We start from the raw sequence: 22,226 nt of genomic DNA on the forward strand, positions 1-22,226 counted from the left end.
GTCTAACTTCTTGAGTTCTTTATATATATTGGGACAAAGGGATACAAATTGGAAAGGAAGAAGTCAAACTATCATTATTTGCAGACGACATGATAGTCTACCTAAGTGACCCAAAAATCTCCACTAGAGAGCTCCTACAGCTGATAAACAACTTCAGCAAAGTGGCAGGTTATAAAATCAACACAAGCAAATCAGTGGCATTCCTATACTCAAAGGATAAGCAGGCTGAGAAAGAAATTAGGGAAATGACCCCCTTCACAATAGCCACAAACAGTATAAAGTATCTTGGGGTGACTCTTACCAAACATGTGAAAGATCTGTATGACAAGAACTTCAAGACTCTGAAGAAGGAAATGGAAGAAGACCTCAAAAAATGGGAAAACCTCCCATGCTCATGGATTGGTAGAATCAATATAGTTAAAATGGCCATTTTGCCAAAAGCAATATACAGATTCAATGCAATACCCATCAAAATCCCAACTCAATTCTTCACAGAGTTAGAAAGAGCAATTATCAAATTCATCTGGAACAACAAAAAACCCAGGATAGCTAAAACTATTCTCAGCAACAAAAGAAAATCTGGGGGAATCAATATCCCTGACCTCAAGCAATACTACAGAGCAATAGTGTTAAAAACTGCATGGTATTGCTACAGTGACAGGCAGGAGGATCAATGGAACAGGATTGAGATCCAGAAATGAACCCACACACCTATGGCCACTTGATCCTCGACAAAGAGGCTGAAAACATCCAATGGAAAAAAGATAGCCTTTTCAACAAATGGTGCTGGTTCAACTGGAGGGCAGCATGCAGAAGAATGCGAATTGATCCATTCTTGTCTCCTTGTACTAAGCTCAAATCCAAATGGATCAAGGACCTCCACATAAAGCCAGACACTCTGAAGCTAATAGAAAAGAAACTGGGGAAGACCCTTGAGGACATCGGTACAGGGAGAAAGTTTCTGAACAGAACACCAATAGCGTATGCTCTAAGAGCAAGAATTGACAAATGGGACCTCATAAAATTACAAAGTTTCTGTAAGGCAAAGGACACCATCAAGAGGACAAATCGGCAACCAACACATTGGGAAAAGATCTTCACCAATCCTACATCAGATAGAGGGCTAATATCCAATATATACAAAATTGTTTCTTATACAAAAAATATTTATTTGGTAAAGTTGTTATCCTATGGGCAATTGTCAGTACTATGCACAACCGTATCTGAAATTTAGATATATGGTCACCTGACCATCAGGGCAAATAAAAATCCATTTCCCCCATAAGAAGCTCAATCAATTTTGGAAAGTAATTTCCAGATAAAGAGTAAGAGTGGATATGTGGAGCATGGTATCTGTTAGCAAATGTTAGCCACCTGTTTCCACAGTTAGAAAATCCCATCAGAAGTTCAACCTGCAGGTACTGAGAGCTTTCTCTTCATTTCCATTGAATCCCTCTCTTTCTGAAGTTCACATCTGTATTCCATTTAAGTTGTCAGCTATTTGACTATTGGTCATTTGGGAGTGGGATGAGGTTTAAAAAAAATTAATTATTGTTAGTAAAATAAAACAGTATGCATGTAAAGGGATTTTTTTTACAAATTGATTAATTTTATTTACATAATTTGTAAAGCTCATATTAAAACAAGTTAAATGTAAAAAATAATCTATATGGCATATAGTAGGATACTAATTATTTACTAATTATGCATAAGTGAAACACAGATCACCCTGGTCACAGAGGAGAGTCACAGATAACAGGAAATGAGAAAGGTGTGAAGGAATGTATACTTACTCTCCCTTCTTGAAAGCCAAATTCCACTGGCGAGATCCTCGATTCCATGCCTTTTTAATTACCCTCCCTGACAGGTTTCAGCCAGTTTTAACCATTTTTTTCCCTTTACTCATTGCCTCTTCTCATCACCACAGGCATGATTCATTTGTTACTGGGAGGCAAACTTCCCACTTACCTAGAGTTAATGTGAGGGTTCCACCACACCAGAGTAACCATGAGAGCTGAGTGGCTGTCAGCAAGGAGAGAAGCGTCTAAGTTTCCCTCTCCCTGTGGTGGCTGGTGATCTCAGTAGAGTTGTTAGCGCAGTGGGAATGGCTCTGCAACAGGCAATGTGAAGTTTCCCACTTGAGAGTTGTGCTAGTTCATTTGAGCTGCCAGAAGAGAATACTGAACTTCAGTGAGCTTGCCTACCACTCACAAAGCCCTCAGTTTGATATTAACATGGAGATAGATAGATAGATAGATAGATAGATAGATAGATAATAGATAAATGATAGATCAGTAAATAGATAATTAGATAGATGATAGATAATTACATATGTATATACATACATGCATATATACATAGAAAAACAGTAAATATCTGATATATCTGAACAAATAACACAGAGTTATTTTCTCACTTTTCTGAAGGCCAAGGAATCTAAAAGCAAGGAACTAGCAATTTGAATGTGTGGTGAGGCCTGTAGCCTCTGGAGGAGAACACTATGGACTGATATTGAGGAAGGCAAAAGAGCACATTAGCCAAATGTTGCCCAAGAGCCTTGTTTCTCCTGATAAGGGAAAAGGCCACCATGTCTTCATCATCTTAAATGCTCATGCTATCATATCAGCATCGCATGAGTTTTGAAAGCAAAAATAATAAAATCTTAGAAGGGGCTGAAAAAGAGCCAGTAAGATCTCAGACAGACGCTCAGAGAAGCAGTGGGAAGACATAATGTGCTGAATACTAAAGGAGAGGGAGCACCAGAAGATACAAAAAGGGCAGTAGTGGGTATGTATGCAATGCCCAGCAGGACAAGAGACCCTTTGATGAGGGTAGCAAGGATCCAAGGACATTACTAAAAGATGTGAAGTTAAAGTAAAATAATGTGATAATTCAGATTCAGAGAGAGGAGAAAGAAAAAAGTAGGGGAGAGATATGTTGAAATCCCAAGTATATTGCTGTTGTTGTTTGTTGTTGTTGTTTGGTGTTGCTGCTGCTATTGTTGTTTAACTGTTGTTTCAGGGTGTCTAGATGGTACTGAGAAAATTCAAGGCAGTTACCTGTAAAAAGCATGCTAGGTCACATGCACCCTGCTATATACTGCTCAGTATACGCTGAAGCCAGAGTGAGAGCAGTAAATTGAGTGGTGATGTATGCTATCTGAGTTGTGATACCAGACTGAAAGCCACTGAACTGAACATGGAGAGACTGGAACCTGGAAGGAGTCACTGCTTGGCACCTTCCCTGACAGATGGAGCTGCACAGAGCACAGGTGATCACCACAAGCACCAGTGACCAACAGTGCTCACCCCGCAGTCATGAGCAGCCACTGCACAGTACCTTAAGTTTAAAGAAGGGAAACTTAATGTAAGAAAATTTAAAACTAGCTTAACTGACTTCTGTGGCTTTAGATATCCAGAAACAAAAACACAAACTTGCTTCTCCAAGTAGCACTCACATAAGAAGAGACTGAAAAATTGATACACCGTGTGGGAACGCTCTGAGCACCATGTGGGACACTCAAGGGAAGACACAGTTAAACCTTCTACTGAAGCACAGCTGAAATTACTATTTTCAATATAAGCCTCGTCATTCTTTTATTAAATAATGAGCTCACTCTAAGATGATTGAGTTTTAATCATCAAAGAGATATTTGTTGAGGGCCTAAATCTGATCAATTCAATTTATCCAATTAAGTATTTCCTGACAATTGGCTATGGAACTTTCATTGTGCTAAATGCTGGGAGTAGAGGAGAGCCAGGAACCCACAATCGAAAATCACATCCCTTATGGGACTGAGGGGTGAAGAATGGAAAGGAAGCTTAAGGAAATTGTGGCTTTCATGATATGTGTTAGGAATCAGAAAATGCAAGGTGCGGTGGGAGCAAAAACTAGGCCCCATCTGGAATAGTTCCACCTCAGTTACGTCGTTGTTTATATATGTGTGTAAGATCGGTACAAGTATCTTTTTAAAGACATTGCCTCTTACATAAAATTATAATGGTGAAGGAACACATGATGTTTTGATATATACATTATGCAAATCCCAATTACCTCTCATCAGTTCATCTAGCTCTGTGTAATATATGGATACATTATTAAAGTCTAAACTCATCCTATTAGAAAGGGGAACCACAAAACATCTTGTTTCTCATTAAATGTAACCCAGTGGCCATTAACTAACCATTGAGGTTAATAAAGCATCTGAAGTTATTTATAAACATTATATTCTTGAAAATCCACAGTCCCTTATAACACTGGGCCCTTTACTAATGCTACCTCTAAAGCTTCGTGCTTTACACTGTTTAATTCGTTGGTTTGTTTTGTTGTGTAGTTATGTTTTCTGAGGCAGGGTCTAGAGTAGTTTTATAGTATAAGGAAACCTTGAAGTCACGTTTTCTGCTTCTAACTCTCCACTGCTTGCACCGCAGGCACATGAAACATACCAGCTTTGTGTACATTTTGGTGGGATGAGGAGTCAGCACACCAGGCACACACATTTTTTACCATTCAGTTGCTGCCTAGGCCGCAACAACATATCTTATACCACATAAATAACTATTCGAAAGGAACTGTCATTCTAGTCTTGAAGCAGAAGATCATTGTTTTAAAGAATGTAACATTTTGTCCTTTGTATTAAGGCAGATATTACATGATTTTTATAATGAGTTTTAACTACAGTATTGTGCTAATATTTAGAAATAATTTATTAGGAATGAATTTTTAGCTCCATCCATTTGCCTAAGAATTTCATGAATTCATTGTTTCTAATGGCTGAATAGTACTCCATTGTGTATATATACCACATTTTTTGCATCCACTCTTCTGTTGAGGGGTACCTGGGTTCTTTCCAGGTTCTGGCTATTATAAATAGGGCTGCTATGAACATAGGGGAGTATATATCCTTATTAAATGCTGGGAAATCTTCTGGGTATATGCCCAGGAGTGGTATAGCAGGATCTTCTGGAAGTGAGATGCCCAGTTTTCTGAGGAACCGCCAGACTGATTTCCAGAGTGGCTGTACCAATTTGCAACCCCACCAGCAGTGGAGGAGTGTTCCTCTTTCTCCACATCCTTGCCAACACCTGCTGTCTCCTGAATTTTTAATCTTAGCCATTCTGACTAATGTAAGGTGAAATCTCAGGGTTGTTTTGATTTGCATTTCCCTAATGACTAATGAAGTTGACCCATTTTTAAGATGCTTCTCCGCCATCCGAAGTTCTTCAGGCAAAAATACTTTGTTTAACTCTGTACCCCATTTTTAATAGGGTTATTTGGTTTTCTGGGGTCTAACTTCTTGAGTTCTTTGTATATATTGGATATTAGCCCTCTATCTGATGTAGGGTTGGTGAAGATCTTTTCCCAATTTGTTGGTTGCTGATTTGTCCTTTTGTTGGTGACCTTTGCCTTACAGAAACTTTGTAATTTTATGAGGTCTCATTTGTCAATTCTTGATCTTAGAGCATACGCTATAGGTGCTCTGTTCAGAAACATTCCCCCTGTACCGATGTCCTCAAGGGTCTTCCCCAGTTTCTTTTCTATTAGCTTCAGAGTGTCTGGCTTTATGTGGAGGTCCTTGATCCATTTGGAGTTGAGCTTAGTACAAGGAGACAAGGATGGATCAATTCGCATTCTTCTGTATGCTGACCTCCAATTGAACCAGCACCATTTGTTAAAAAGGCTATCTTTTTTCCATTGGTTTTTTTCAGCCCCTCTGTCGAGGATCAAGTGGCCATATGTATGTGAGTTCATTTCTGGATCTTCAATCCTTTTCCATTCATCTGCCTGCCTGTCACTGTACCAATACCATGAAATTTTTTTTTGGTTGTTTTTTTTTTTTTTTTTTTTGGATTTGGTTTTTTCGAGACAGGGTTTCTCTGTGTAGCCCTAGCTGTCCTGGAACTCACTCTGTAGACAAGGCTGGCCTCGAACTCAGAAATCCACCTGCCTCTGCCTCCCAGAGTGCTGGGATTACAGGCGTGCGCCACCACCGCCTGGCTCACCATGAAATTTTTAACACTATTGCTCTGTCGTATTGCTTGAGGTCAAGGATACTGATTCCCCCAGAATTTCTTTTGTTGTTGAGAATAGTTTTAGCTATCCTGGGTTTTTTGTTATTCCAGATGAATTTGAGAATTGCTCTTTCTAACTCTATGAAGAATTGAGTTGGGATTTTGATGGGTATTGTGTTGAATCTGTGTATTGCTTTTGGTAAAATGGCCATTTTAACTATATTAATCCTGCTGATCCATGAGCATGGGAGGTTTTTCCATTTTTTGAGGTCTTCTTCCATTTCCTTCTTCAGAGTCTTGAAGTTCTTGTCATACAGATCTTTCACATGTTTGGTAAGAGTCACCCAAGGTACTTTATACTGTTTGTGGCTATTCTGAAGGGTGTCATTTCCCTAATTTCTTTCTCAGCCTGCTTATCCTTTGAGTATGGGAAGGCTACTGATTTGCTTGAGGTCATTTTATAACCTGCCACTTTGCTGAAGTTGTTTATCAGCTGTAGGAGTTCTCTAGTGGAGTTTTTTGGGTCACTTAGGTAGACTATCATATCATCTACAAATAATCATAGTTTGACTTCTTCCTTTCCAATTTGTATCCCTTTGGCCTCCTTATGTTGTCTAATTGCTGGAGCTAGTACCTCAAGTACAATATTGAAAAGATAAGGAGAAAGGGGGCAGCCCTGTCTGGTCCCTGATTTCAGTGGGATTGCTTCAAGTTTCTCTCCATTTAGTTTGATGCTGGCTACCGGTTTGCTGTATATTGCTTTTACTATGTTTAGGTATGGGCCTTGAATTCCTGTTCTTTCCAAGACTAAGTGAGGTAACCCAGTCTCAAAAGATGAGTCATGGTATGCACCCACTAATAAGTGGATATTAACCTAGAAAACTGGAATACCCAAAACATAATCCATACATCAAATGAGGTACAAGAAGAACGGAGGAGTGGCCCCTTGTTCTGGAAAGACTCAGTGTAGCAGTATAGGGCAAAACCAGAACAGGGAAGTAAGAAGGGTTGGGTAGGAGAACAGGGGGAGGGAAGGGGGCTTATGGGACTTTCAGGAAGTGGGGGAGCCAGAAAAGGGGTAATCATTTGAAATGTAAATAAAAATATATCAAATAAAAAAAGAAATTAAAAAAAGGAATGAATTTTTACTGATACTTGATATCCTAAAATCTGCTAGTTTGAACTCTTAACCTTATAACTTGGCAACAATTTGTATATATAGGAAAATGACTGAGAGCCAACAGGTAATAAAAGTACTAAATTCTACAACATGTATAGCACTACTGATTAGTAAGAAATTCTCACTCACAATACACTTTCATGAGAGAGGAGAAATTAACACTCAGGAAGTGATTCTGGCCAGTGAGGTCAAGGGGCATCTAGGCATGAGGCTATCAAGGACCCCCTCAGGTTGTGGTGCTGAATGACGCTGGTTGGCCCTGAACTCCCAATTTGAACTGGACTAGCTTTCAGTTGGTACAGATTACAGTCTTCCTGCTTCTGTCCCCTACCCTGAAGGTTCTTGTCCATGGAAGAATAAAACTCAAAAGCACCAGGCTATTGCGAAAGAATGAGATGGCATGAGCAGAATGAATCTTTAACATGCTTAAAGAACAGAATTCTGTCTCTACATATGCATTGAAATGAAGGAGACACAGGGTTATTAAAGGAAAATTTTACCCAAGATTTTGTTCTTAAAGTGAATTACAGAAACACTACATAGAAGGCAAGGAGAATAAATTCACATTTAGCTGGAACCATGTGTGCTCCTTGGTTGATAGTTCAGTCCCTGGGAGTCTTGGGGCATCTGGGTGGCCAAAATCATTGTTCTTCCCATGGGGCTGTAAAACCCTTTAGCTCCTCAGGACCATCCTCCAACTCTTCCATTGGGGACCCCATGCCCAGTCCAATAGTTGGTTGTTAGCATCTGCCTCTGTATATGTAAGGCTCTAGTAGGGCCCCTCTGGAGACAACCACGGCATGCTCCTTTTGTTATACACTTCTTGTCATCCATAGTGGTGTCAGGGTTTGTTGCCTGTTTATAGGATGAATCCCCAGGTAGGGCAGTCTCTGGGTGGCCTTTACTTCTGTCTCTGCTCCACACATCGTCTCCCTTATAGCTCCTGTGGCTATTTTGTTCCCTTTTTTAGAAGAACCCTGAAGGACTTGTTGGGCATCAGTGGAAGGAATGGTCCTTGGTCAGGTAAAGGCTCAACAGAGGCCTGAACAAATGGGAAACTGAGAGGGGGAGGGAGTGTGTTGGGTGGGGTGGCATATACAGGGAGGCAGGGGGAAGGAGGAAGGGGAGGGGTTTGGGATTTTAGGGGAAGGGGATATCAGGAAAGGTTATACCATTGGCAATATAAATGAAGACGATATTCAATAAAAATAAATAAATTTAAAAAAAAAGAAGGACCGAAGGAGCTGAAGGGATTTTCAGCTCCACAGGAGGAAAACTGATATGAACGAACCAGAACCTCCAGAGCTCCCAGATACTAAACCCACAAACAGTACACTTGGAAGTTCCCATGGATTTCTCTGCACATGTAGCAGAGGATGGCCTTGTAGGACATCCGTGGGAAGAGAGGCCCTTTGTCCTGTAAAGGCTAAATGCCTCAATGTACTGGAATGCCAGGACAAGGAAGCAGGAGTGGGTAGGTCGGTGAGCAGGGGCAGGGGCAGGGGAGATAGAGTAGGGGCTTTTTGTAGGGGAAACCAAGAAAGGGGTAACATTTGAAATATAAATAAAGAAAATATCTACTAAAAAATTCAAATTTAGCAGTTTGTAAAGAACTCATCTGCTAAATATCAATTTTCTATAACACTGAGTTGATACATTTATAATTGCTAACACTTTTATATATCTCCCTTTTACCTCTTTATTTTACTTATATTTTTAATTTATTTTAATGTGCTTTTAATTGAAATAGACTTACATCATTTCCCCTTCTTTTTATTTCCCTCCAGCCCTTCCTAGTTATCCATCCTTAAACTCCTCCATATTTTCAAGTTGATAGCATCTTTTTATTTGACTATTATTGTGTTGTATGTGTGTATGCATATACATATACACGTGTATGTATATATGTATACATATATGTGTATATATATATGCATGTATTTTTGTCATGGAATATTGGAGTAAGACAGTCATTTCCTTCAGTTATGGCCCAGAGGTAAGCAAATCAGGTTCCATGGATATCTCCAAACTCATGGTCACACAGGCAACCTTGTTTAAAACCAGTGGTACACACATAAAAAAAGACATGAATGCGTGAAAGGGACTTGCAGGTTAGAGGGGAGTCTGTCAGGGATGTGGAATGGGAGGGGAGAAAAGGAGGTAGGAAGTAAGAGTAATTAGGATGCATTATATACATACATAAAATTATCAAAGAACAAATTTAATAAAAATATTTTAATAAAATTAATCTTTTTGAGCCTTTTGGTTATAATTTCAAGTGGCTGCATTTTTTTATCCTAGTAATATTACATTGAATTCTAATATTTTTTACATTGAATTTTTTCATTACTTTTTTATTGCTGTGATAAGAGGCTATGACCTATAGGGGAGAGCATTTAGTGGGCTTAATAGTTTTAGAGGGTTAATCCAGGATCATCATAGAGAACAGCAAGGCAGCAGGCAGGCAGGCATGATCCACAAACACAAGGCAGACAGAACTAACTGGGAATGGCATACCTCTGCCAAGAAAGTTACACCTCCTAATCCTTCTTAAACAGATCCACCAGCTGAGGACCAAGAATTCAAATATATGAGCCAATGGGGGTCATTATCATGCAAAGCACCACAGACTAGGACCGTTGGAATAAAGGATAAGCTACTATATTATATTATTTGGGTCAATTTGTTTGTTATATTTTAATTTTAAGTTACCCCTTCCCACTATTATCTGGAGCTCCCCATATACAATATCATAGGATATAAAGTTAGTGATGTGAACATAGCTGTAAACATGTATAATCTGTGAATGTCTGCAGGAAATATATAAAGAAAGTAACACCCAAAATTTATCAATAACCCTCTTTATAAGATATTCTACAACTTTGTCATAAATTTGTGAACTTAATTATAAAGGTATTAATTACTAGCTGGAATAACAGTTATGTATACTCTATTTAACAAGAAAGAAGATAGATCCAGAATATTAAAGTCATACATAGGTAATGACTTTTAGACTTGATTTCAAGTGAGATCTGTGACCTAATTTATAGAGACCAAAGTAATAACATGAAGGCTACACTTACTTAAAAGAAATTGCCCAAATTAAACAGCTAAAATTAACGTTTCACATTTTTCCCTGATTACTTTTGGAAGTAGATTTTATTTGATTAGATTAGTTGGGGAATTTGAGATTTGTGAAATTTTTCGACTGGTTATTTTTGTCTTTGGAGGATTTGGAAGTCTGATAAATGGGACAAAAATTAGACCATGTGAGTCACTGATGGAAATGAAATTGGTTTTTTAATCATTGATGAAACTCCAAACTGTAAACTGTCACCGCAAAACCTGCCTTACCTCATCAACTGTGTCTGTCCTGTATCCCCATCAGCCTACAGAAAAAACTCAATGTCACAGGTTTTTCCATGTTTACTTATAAAAATTCTTAAAAGTCTTTAGGACCCCCAGCTGACAAGACAATAGCTCTGTTGGTAAAGGAGTTTTCCAAAGTGAGTTTGGCCCCAAGGATCCATACTGGTAGGAGAGAAATGTCTCCTGCAAGCATCTTCTGACCTCCATGTGTGTACTCCAGAACACACACACACACACTTCAGTAAACAAGCAAAATATAAATATAATAAAAATTTGAGGACCAAAAAGATTGCTCAGTGGGTAAAGGCAATTGCTGCCAAGACTTATAACCTGAGCTAGGTCCCTAGAGGCTACATAATAGAAGGGGAAAAAAAAACATTCTTGAATGTTATCCTCTGACCTCCACACAGACCATGATGCACATGCACACAGGTATTCACAGACACAAATAAATAAATGAAAAGTACAATCTCCCAGCATGCACAGAGCTCTGGGTTTGAGGGCTAGCATCACATAAAACAGATAAGGTGACACATCTCTATTATCTAATGTTTGGATGGTAGACTTAGCAGGATTAGGAGTGTAAGATCATAGTAAGTTCAGGCCAGTCTGGACTTTATGAATCTTATCTTTAAAAATAACATATGTGATGAGATAGCAGAGCAGGTAAAAAGCACTTGACACTCAGGCTTGAAAACCAAATTTGATCTCTGGAACCTATGTAGAATGTAGGAGGAGAGAAGCAACTCTACAAAGTTGTCTTCTGATACCCACCTGTGCACCATGCAAATGTGCATACACCATACAAACAATAATAATAAATTATATATTTATCAATCAAAGATCAATTAGTCAATTCAATTATTGAGGATCTCAGAAAGGTTTTGTTCATATGAACTCTGCCTTTCAATATCTATCTAATGAGAAAGTAAAATTGAGACTTTTTAAATGCTTACTTTAATATTTATTATTAAATTTTTGCTTGAGGGGCTGGAGAGATGGTTTAGTAGTTAAGACTACTCTTGCATAGGAGCTAAGTTTATTTCCCAGAGCCACATGTTGCAGCCCATAGCTGCCTATTACATAGCCTCCAAGGAATCCAATGCCCTCTCCTGGCCTCCACAGACACAGTGCTCATATGCACATATCCACACAAAGACACACACATATACACTTTTTTAATAAAATATTTTAAATTACATGTAATATAATCATGCATTCACACACACACACACACACACACAAAATTAAATGAAATTACCAACATTCATGCCCTAGAATTGTCATAAGAACCTAATGAAATAGTGTTCCAAAGAGACTTGTCACTCCATTAACTCACACCTGTAGCATCCCTAGTGGACAGCACTGACATTTGCAGTAGGACCGTCTGGATTTACCATTATTAGCAGCGCAAGCTGTGTGTTCTATTTCTCTTCTCCAACATTAATTTCTACTCTCTCCAACTGGGATTTTGCAGCCCTCATTTACAGTGTTGTTTAGAATTTCTGGTGTTTACCGCAGTATCTACATTTTGGTGAGTGCACACGGTAATGCTAGTACCTCTCCCTAGATCCCAGCAGTGGTCTTGAAAACATTCCAGTTACTAGCCTGGTAAGCCTACACTGAGCCCCTTAAGCCTTGAACAAAGACGTAAGCACATTAGGATTGTTTGTTTTGTTTGATTTGGGATAGGTTTTATTGTTGTTTGTTTTATTGTTGCTGTTGTTGTTATTTGCTCTGTGAATTATCACATCTGAGTTGAAATGTGGGATGCATTTGGAAACACAACTTATCTCATCTTAAAATTTTTCTATAGTGTTAAGCTGCAATATTACATTGTAATCCATTCGTTGCTATACCCTTGGCAAAACATGAAGTCATAAAAATCTATAAGCCAAAGAACAATACTATAAGGAAGAAACTTTAGTGGTTATACAATGCTTCCAGTTTCCTTCTGTGTTTCCTTACTGTGTCCTAAGTAAGTCTCTCTCTGCAGGAATAACATATGTCTAGGCTCCCCTGACACAAATTAAGAGTGCCCTAGCTTTTCTTTCTTCTTTGCTTTCTGGAATCCTTCTCGCCTCTATTTTCAGAGAAACTGCCTTTCTTTCCCACAGCACAGCCTCTTGCCACAAAGGAAGCTCATCTGCCCCGGCTATTAGCTGCCAGACTAAACCCATCACCCTCTCCCTGGGCATGAGTTTTTGCAATGCTTTGTCTCCCCAGCTCACACTGAGACCTGCAGGACTTGCAGAAATTGCTCTTTCCCAGGGGAGGTTAACCTGAATTCTATGTTGAAGTCTTAACTCTGTTCTGGCTGTCTGATGCTTTATATTTCTAGCATTCACTTTCCTCCTTTAAAGCTATAGGCTCTTTGCATCCTTGTCAAGATAAGGAAGCAGATGCAGGAAGCATCGAACACTCTGCACACCTTGCACACTGGTACAGTTTTGAATTCCTTTGTTTTTCCTTTCTATCCCTGGGACAAATGCCTGGGGAAGAAAACCTTCCTAAAGACTTTTCAACACATTTGTCTATCAATCACCAATAGTGTGTTTAACTCCCAGTTAAGATTAACAGACAAAGGATGCCCTGGACTATGGTAAAGTTCTCCAACTGGAACTGGGAGATTACAAGTCAACAGTCTTGCCTGTTTAATCTAGCTCAGGACTTCCTGAGGTAGAATCACCAAGCACTGTTGGAAATCACCAAATCCCCATCCAAAAGATGTATCATAAAGGTTTGCCTGTGGCGATTGCATAACTCTTGATTCTGTGCCTCTATACCAAGCATACGTAGACTGTTACTTTTCTCTAGCAGCAGATCAGCTTCACATTTCTACCATCCCACTATTCTACCGAGGAGAAGAGAAATCTCTATCTAAAGTCAATTCTAGCAGTAAAATGGCTCAGTAGTTTAGGAGACCTAAGTTCAATCCTCAGCATCCACATTGTGGCAAATAGTCTGTAATTCCAGCTTCAGGGATTCCCAAATCTTTTCTTTTGGGCCGGTATGTGATCTACAGACATATGTGCAGGTAAAACACCCATATACATAAACAATAATAATTTAAAATTTTAAAAGAAGTATGATAGGAAAAATAGAAGACAATTTTAGGGTTTTAAAGGAATTGGAGTTTTTAAATGTTCTGCCTAGAATATAAAAAGATTCGATAAAACCACAAAGTGTAAAATAAATTATTTCTGTCATCTAACATTACTGCTAAAAAGAGACAAAAGGAATACCCAACTAAAATAAAAGGTTCACTTGTTTCCTTTCATATCTTTTTAAAATGAACATTCTTTTTCATCAGATTATCTGCAATTTAGTACTAATTTGCTCCTCAAAATAGCATCAATTATAATACTTTAACCAAAATTATATAATACGCTAAGAATTATTTAATGATATTATAAATGTAATGATCCTAGATATATCTAATTGCTTAGCTGTGTCTTTATAGATAATACAGTTATTATTAAGGTCATCATGGAGAGAGACAAAATAGATGTAAACAGATGACAGCTGGAGCAATGACAGACATGATATACAAAAATAGTCTGCAAATTAAGTGCTTACTCTTCAAAATTAGAAGCACTCACAAGAAAAAAACCCATATATACAATGCTGTCTCAGCCTTTTGAGTTTTCATAAATGCAAATAATCATCTGTATTAAAAACATAATCGGTTGACCATTACTTTGGTTTCATCTAGTCTATGCCTACCATTTGCAGACACGTTTCATTTGGAGAAATTTTATTAATTCTTTCCATAGACCTTAAACTTGAAAATAAAGATTGAATTTATCTCCAAATTGCAACACAAAAAATACACTAAGTTCATCTTCCATATCTAGTAGGCAAGGTGAGATAACAATTTGATGATGTAGGTAAGAATAACACATCTGAAGAGATCAATGTGAAATCTGTCACTGGGATCAACAAGACCGTGTGTGTGCGATTCACTGACACCAGCCATGATATGAGTATTTACACAATCAAATGGGCTCATTTTGTGATTTCTTAGCATAGAACCAACAATTACAAGTATACACGAAACAAAGAGGAGAGATTCTACTGTAGAACAAGAGAAACATGGCCAAAGCCTCTTATTCGTTATCACAGACGTGGCATGTCCACACCGCTCTGGAGCACTCATTTGACCCTAGGGCAGTCTGCTGACCTCATTTCAAATATTTCAGAATCTGCTGACATTACTCATTTGCATCTGACATCTCAAGATTTATTAGACAGTAAACAACGTAATATAGATATTTATGTTATGGTAACCGTCTTTATTATAAATCCAAAGATGTGGCTTAGGCTACATGAGACCCTTGTCTCAAAAGAAAAGTAGATTATGTGAATAAATAAATTCAAAATGAGTGACAAAATTCTACCTTCACTACACAGAGTCATTAAACCTATCAAAATGTATGACAATGTTCTTAAATGTCCTGTATATGCAAGATATTTTAACCACATTGATACTATGCTCCTTAAGTTAGAATAAGTTATTTCTATCTAACAACAACCAAAAATGAGGTACAGAGAGTTTAAATAGCTTCATGTTTCAGAGCAGGGAAGAATCACAGCTAGGATCAGAGCCCTCCTTCCAATTGACATTTTTGGAGTATGAAATTTTACATGGTTCCCATGCGTACACCTACATTCAGTTGTTTCCTGTCACCCCTGAAAAATCTCAGAATAGTTTTACTAAGCTAAATATGATGACTACTGATGTGGCAGTGGCAGAGACATGGATTTTATGCCGATGGCTTTTTGAAAGTTTCTGCTAAATTGAGTTGTGAGTTATAACTCAACTATCAATTAAGTATTTGGTATAATATTGATTTCTTTTGCTGGAACAAAAGCCATGACCAACAAAAGCATGGAAAAGCAAGGAAAGAGTTTATTTTGCTGACATCTTCAGGTAGCAGCTCACCACTAAAGAATCTGAAAGCAGCAACTCAAGCAGTAGCCTGGAGATAGGAGCTGAGGCAGAGATGGCAAAGGAATACAGCACCCTGGCTTCTTCCCCATGTCCTGTTCATGTGGGGAAACTGCTCATTAAGGTCGAAGTCCACCATGTACTAGATAACCTTCTGGGGTTATATAATCCCTACTTCACTCTGAATAAAGTGTATGTGTTCATATCCATCACCAAATAAAGCAATAGAAACAAACAAGGATCAGCTCAGAGAGCTGCTTCTTTAAAGATAGTCACAGGAAGGCCTTTGCCTAAAGGAGCTGTGCCTAAGATTTAGACAGCTTTCTCTCCTCCAGCCCCTCAGGTACTAGGCACTTGCTCCCAATCGCTCGTCCCCTGAGGGAAAAGGTACCAACAGACACCCCCACAACCCCATTCCTGTCTTGCTCTACTGGCAGTATACTGATAGTTGCCTAGGTACCCAAAAGGAGATGGGTTACCACAGCATTCCTTCCAGACTCCTGTTTCCCCTTCTGGTCAACCATGTAATAGCATCTGATGCCCTGAAGGGAAACATAGGTTGTCTTCAAGTTCTGGCCTTTGTCCTGCTTCCTCCAGACTGGCCTGTTGGCAGTACCTGGGCACCCCTGGCAAAAAGGTAGACCCTGATTCTTTTACAATCCAGAACCACCTACCAGGGGTGACACTCTCACAGTGAGCTTAGCATTCCCACATCAATAATAAATTAAGAAAAATGCCCTACAATCTTGCCTGCAAGTCAAAGGGATAGAGGCAATTCTTTCCAGGTCTGTCTAGTTTTGTGTTAAGTTGACAGAAAACAACAAACATAGCGCCAAAATCCAATGATTTCCACTTTTTTTGCATCAATTCCACTATCCACCATAAAATTTCAGTTAGTGAAGATGTTCTTTATACTAAGCAAATACATTTTAAAATATTTCCATTGATTCAAAACAATTTTTCAAATCCATAAACCATACTTTACTATTCACTTCTACATTTGAAAACCAAGACTTACTCATTAATATAAGAAAATTAATCTGATCCTACAGTCTATGTATGAAATGTCAGTCAATGAAATTCTACACATTCTTGGAAATGACAAGACACAGCTGATGGGATTCGACCGCAGCAATCGAGAGCAAAGAATCAGGCGTTCTTGCTGGAACTGACAACTCTAATGGTGCTAGAGAAGTTGAAAAACGCCTTACAAATGCTGGGGAAGGAAGAGCTTCACCCCTGGGAAGTGGCAGAGAGTGGAGCCTTAACAATAATCGCACTGTGAGGGGAGAGGAGGCATGGGAACTCAGAAGCATTATGATTACAGCTGTGGGCAGACTCACTGCGGCTGACTCACAAACTATTCATTAGCACTTCACATAAATGTTCTCTTCAAACGGGAAGGCCCTTTCTCTGTCCATTTATTTTTAAGTAACTCCAAAAGATTAATTTTATTTGAGGTTTCTAAGAGTGAATAAGAGAGCCTGGAGAAGCATCAGCAAGTACTCTTCAGTTTGGAGTTCTTTTTACCTTCAAGTCTAAACACTATTTAATTCAACTTCACGTTCATCTTCATTGGTAAATAATTAGTTATCTTACATACATCAAGTAAAGGATTGTATTAAAAACTCAATTACTTTGCTCAATTAGGATTTTCTCCCTAGATGTAATTGTGCGTTGCCATAAAAATTGTGTAGTCCAGCCAGAAGCTTATTATAAGAAAATAAATTAGTTTCATTAACAAGGTTGTGAATCAGAAAAAAAGATATATTGTTCGCTTAGATTACATCTCCATTTCTCATGAGGGCAACATAAATTTCTAGTGTTCATTGTTTCTCTGCAAGAAATTATACATATAACTTCATGATGAATGGACTGAGATTGTTGCCATTACAAAACTTTACACTAGATTTTAGGATTTACATTAGATTACTTCTCAGGTCTACTACAAAGCTAAGTTTCAGTGATGTCCTCTAATTGCTCTTCAACTAGCCCACAAAATGCTCAGTATGCTCAAATGCCTTACTATTACTCTTCTAACATATTCTTGATATTACATGAAGCAATATTACATTTTCCTCTTTTATTAATGTTTGACAATGAGTCCTATGTTAGTGATACCTGTTTTAAAATAACCATTTTCATAAAAAGTGTCTCTGTCTTCGCTCACCAAATGCACTGACACCTATGAAAGAAGTGTTGTCTTCACAACAGAGACAGCCAACAAGGAGAGAGAATTTTTGTATGACTTCAAGCAGATATACTGTATAATTCTTCCAAGTTGCTTCGCAAATTAGATTTCATGATCCAATTCTGAAAAGGAGAGGAAGAAGTATGTGACTTTCTAGATATTGTTCTCTCATATGTTAATTGTTCCAGGAAAGACACCAAACAAAAGAAAATAAGTCAAGTTAAATTCAGTTTTTATACTGAAATGGTTCTATTCAGTTTTATACTAAATTGTTCTATTTAACATGGCCCAAATATCCAAAAGAAGAAGAGTAACAATGGATGTGTTTATTAAAATATACAGTCAACTCTGGCAATCAGAGCCTATGTTTTGTCCCAATTTGTGCAGCAAATTGACTGTCTATGTATGCGCTGTGCTACCTGACAGCACCTATTGCCCTTAAATTAGAGCCGAACATGTGTACCAGCGTGTGCTGCGACAGAGAGCTCCCAAATTTCAGAGCCAATGCCCCTAGTGTGTATCCCAGGCTTACCGTACAGCTGTTTTCTCTCAGATCCCAAAGGTTTCCACAGCCCTTGATGAGAAACAGAAAAATGTCAAGGCCAGAGCCTTGATAGAAATGACAGCTAGCTGTCTTAAAGAATGTTGAATGGTAAAATGTAAAACAACGATGAAAGAATCTATGTGCATCACCACAACCATGGCAGAGGCAGAGCTGAGAAACCAGTCTGAAGTGTGAGGAGCAGTGTCAATTCAGCTCTGAAAAGAACAAAACAGCGTGACATCAGACTAAGTAACAGAATTCAGCAGAAATGCAGTAACTAAAAGGAAACAGCAAAGCTCACACAGTTCAAGGCCTTAACAGAATATAAGTAATTTTAACCATATACTAAAAATGCCAAATCCCCAAACCAACTTTGCAGTTGTCACCACAGGAGCAAAACCTGGTGGTGTAGCATGTGCTCAATATGCATGAGCTCTGAGCGAAATCCTTATCACCCAGAAAACAAAAAAAGGGTTTTCTTTTCCAAAGAACAGTTAAAAAAAAAAAAGAGTCAGCTGTTGTGCAGGTACCTTTGACCACTGTGTAGCTAATTAACTTGATGTGGGAGCGGACTTTATGGTCACAGCTGGACCAAGCAGAAATCAGGACATTCCAAGTCACCATCTCCCCTGCTGCAGTCTCTCACACTGCCAGCATCACCACTGTAGTAGCACACTTGTCCCGGTGAACCTGCATTGGGCCATTACTCTCCCTAAAGTCCAATTTACATTAGAAGAGTCTTTGTACGGCACACTCTAAAGACTTGGACAAATAAATAATGAATGTATCAGCTTTTCTAGTATCATAAACAAAACTTCAGTGTCCTAAAAACCATGATGCTCTTCCTATTTATCCCTGGAAGCCTCTCACGTCTGGCAATTATTGGCTTTTCTAAAATGTCATAGAATTGGAATCATGCAACTTTTTAAATAAGTGTTTTCTTCCACATATCTCTATCCCTCTTACATTTCTCCCATGCCTCTCTCCATAGTTTATTGGATTGATTAATTTTCAGTCCTGGGTCTTACATTGTCAGCATGTATCACAGTATACTTGTTCATTTATATACTCAAAGCCACGTTCTTTGTTTCCAAGTCTTGGCAACCATGAATAAAGTTGCTTTCAGCCATATGCAGTTTTATGTGTGGATAGAATTTTCAATTTCTTTCTGTAAATACCAACGACCAGGATTATGGGACCATGTATCATGAGTTTGTTCCTATTTATTATGAAACTGACAACCTGCCTTCTAATGTAATTCTGCCACGTTTGCCTTCTGATCAGCAGCAAATAGGAGTCTCTCTTGTTCCAGATCCTCTGCACCATTTGGGATCCATCCTAAGTGTTCTGGCTGCTAACAGGTCCTCCTGGCATCTGTGTCCTTTCTCGTTTTCAGTTCCCTGATGTCACAGAGTATGGAGCGTTCTTTTGTGTGCTGATTTGTCATTCATTTGTCATCTTCCACATCTGGGGTCAGGGGCTCTGACTATGCACAGATACATGACACGCAGGCAAGATCTCACTCTAATTCCAAACAAATCAGATATCAGTTTCTTCCAGGGGCTGGGGGAACTTTGCCAAGATATAGAGCTCCTTAAATGCAGAAAATGGGAAGAGGCATGAAACAGCTGGAGCCTGCCCCTTTACCCGATCTAAAGGGTCCTAGAATCTCTGCGATACCTAAGGGAGCGAGATGAGGGCAATTACTAAGCTATCAAAATTGAATAATCTGTCACGCGGCCAAGCATTGCAGTGAGGAGGGAACTGCAGAGTAAATACACCATAAGTTTATACCACGAGGCCACCGTGTGCACAGGATCAAGGTCCTCAAGTTTGTACGTTGAAACCTGATGCCCAATGTGATAATATTAGAGATGAGGTCCATGACAGTGAGGAGTTCTCAGAAATGTAATATATGTACTTATAGGTGAGGTTTCATGGTGGTCCCTGCCTCCTTCCTCAATTTAAAGATACAGCAACTAGACAGGGTCCTTAAAGCAGGAAAAAAGCCCTCAACAGACACTAATCTGCCAACACCTGGATTTGGATCACCCCGCACCCCAGAAGTCTGAGACATAAAATTCTGTTTATAAAATACAAAGTCAACTTCATTGAAGCAGCACAGCACAAAAGAATTAAGGGTCATAGCACAGAAGTCACAGTGCTGTTATCCAGGCGTGGAACAAAATCCTTTTAAACCAAAAAGGATGCAGGGTTGTTACTACACGGATTCCAGGGTGCTATATCCCTAGTGTTCCTCAGTTCCAGTAGGAGAAAGCCATCGCGACTGGGTACAAGGGTACGTAGCTATTATACCTTTTGAGAGTCTTGGGGCCTGTTTCAGGAAGACAAAGAGAATGATCATCAACTTAATTTGAAATAGCTGCTTTTTGGTAAAGCCTTGAAATGCATCATTGCATTCATAAGATAGCACACGAGCATCTATTCCTCAAAAAGGAATATGAAAGAAAATGGAGTTGTCCCTTCTTTTCCTTCTGGTACACATGATGCACAGTGTTGAGTCAGCCCAGAACTGTAGCAAGATGTATAGAGTTTGGTAGAGGATACTAGAGCCAATCACTGCAAGCAGAACCCTGAGGCTGCAGGGTATTTTTTTTTTCTCTTCAAAGAGGTTTGTCTCAACCAAAATGTAACTACAAATACTGTTCCCAGGGAGCTGTCAAATTACCTCAGGCCTTGATTGATGCGGGTTACAGATGCCTTACCTGAGAGTATCTTCCGAGCATGCAAATGGAAACCAGGGAAAGCATTTAGCGATGCCAGCAGACAGACTTACAAGAGGGCAAGACAGGCAGACTGGAAAAGGAGCAAAGAATCAGTCATCACAGGTCTTGGCCGTTGAAGTTTTTCTTGCAGAGAGCAAGAAAGTCACATTTTGACCAAGGAGATATGAGATTTGAGGGCAAAACCTACACTGTTCCTCCTTGAGCCAATCAAGGAAAAAATAATTCACAGTCTTTCATTGCCATTACTTTTAACTTTGTAGTCAGTCAAAGGCTATTGGGTAGGGCCCAAAATTCATGATGGGTGTTTACAACAGGAGATCACCAACCATATTTATTTTTAAATTTCGTTAGTTTTGTTCCAGAAAGAAGAGAGAATCTTCCTTTTAAGTTCCTTATAGTTTTGATCCTGGACAGAATGGGTCGCTCTGTTTACTAACATCAGTTTACCCTTTAGTTTTGTGGCTGGTCTGGGTCCCAAACTGCCATTTTGCTTTATTTTGAATGATGAAACTTGTGAGAAAGGCTATTATAGCTGAAAGACCAGTGTGGAAGCCTTAGGCTCTCTCTGTGAGGATATGCCCAACCCCTCCCGGTGCCCCAACTACTCTTCCTGTGAGGACAGGCCTCCTTTCCCAATGCTCTACTTTCTGAAGCACGGGCAGTGTTGTTTCTTCTCTGGAAGTTTAGGGACAATGTGAGTTTATGTGATAGCAATGAACCTACCCGTGAACAGCCCACTTCTTAAAAGTCCTTTAGCATCCCCAAGCTGTTCAAAATACCACTGTCTCCATTCACCTGTCTACTAGACTACCACTCAAGGGCAGAGATTTTTATCTGTTCACGAATGCATTTCTGAAACCTAGAACTATATCTTTCCCAAGTTGGGGGATCACTAGGTATTTGAGCACGAAAGCAAGAATCCTCCAGAATCTTCCTTCCACCTCACAGCCTCTCTGGCTTCATAGACTTACCCTCCTTCTTTTCTTCAGAAGAGCCTTCCCATACTCAAGGATCATTGATATTGGCTGATAAAGACCCTTCTTGCCCCCTGCTTCATATCAGGGGGAAACTGGCAGAGACTAGGATTTGGGGCTTCTCTTCCCTTCAAGTTCCTGCAAAACTCTTATGTGGAATTAAAATAGCTTACCTTTATTCAACTAGTCACAGATTCAGGAAAGGTTTGTTTATTTAAAGTAGTTGGGATTGTCTATGCAAAATTTACAAAATTATGTT

This window comes from Apodemus sylvaticus, chromosome 7, assembly GCF_947179515.1.
Source record: "Apodemus sylvaticus chromosome 7, mApoSyl1.1, whole genome shotgun sequence".
NCBI lineage: Eukaryota > Metazoa > Chordata > Mammalia > Rodentia > Muridae > Apodemus > Apodemus sylvaticus.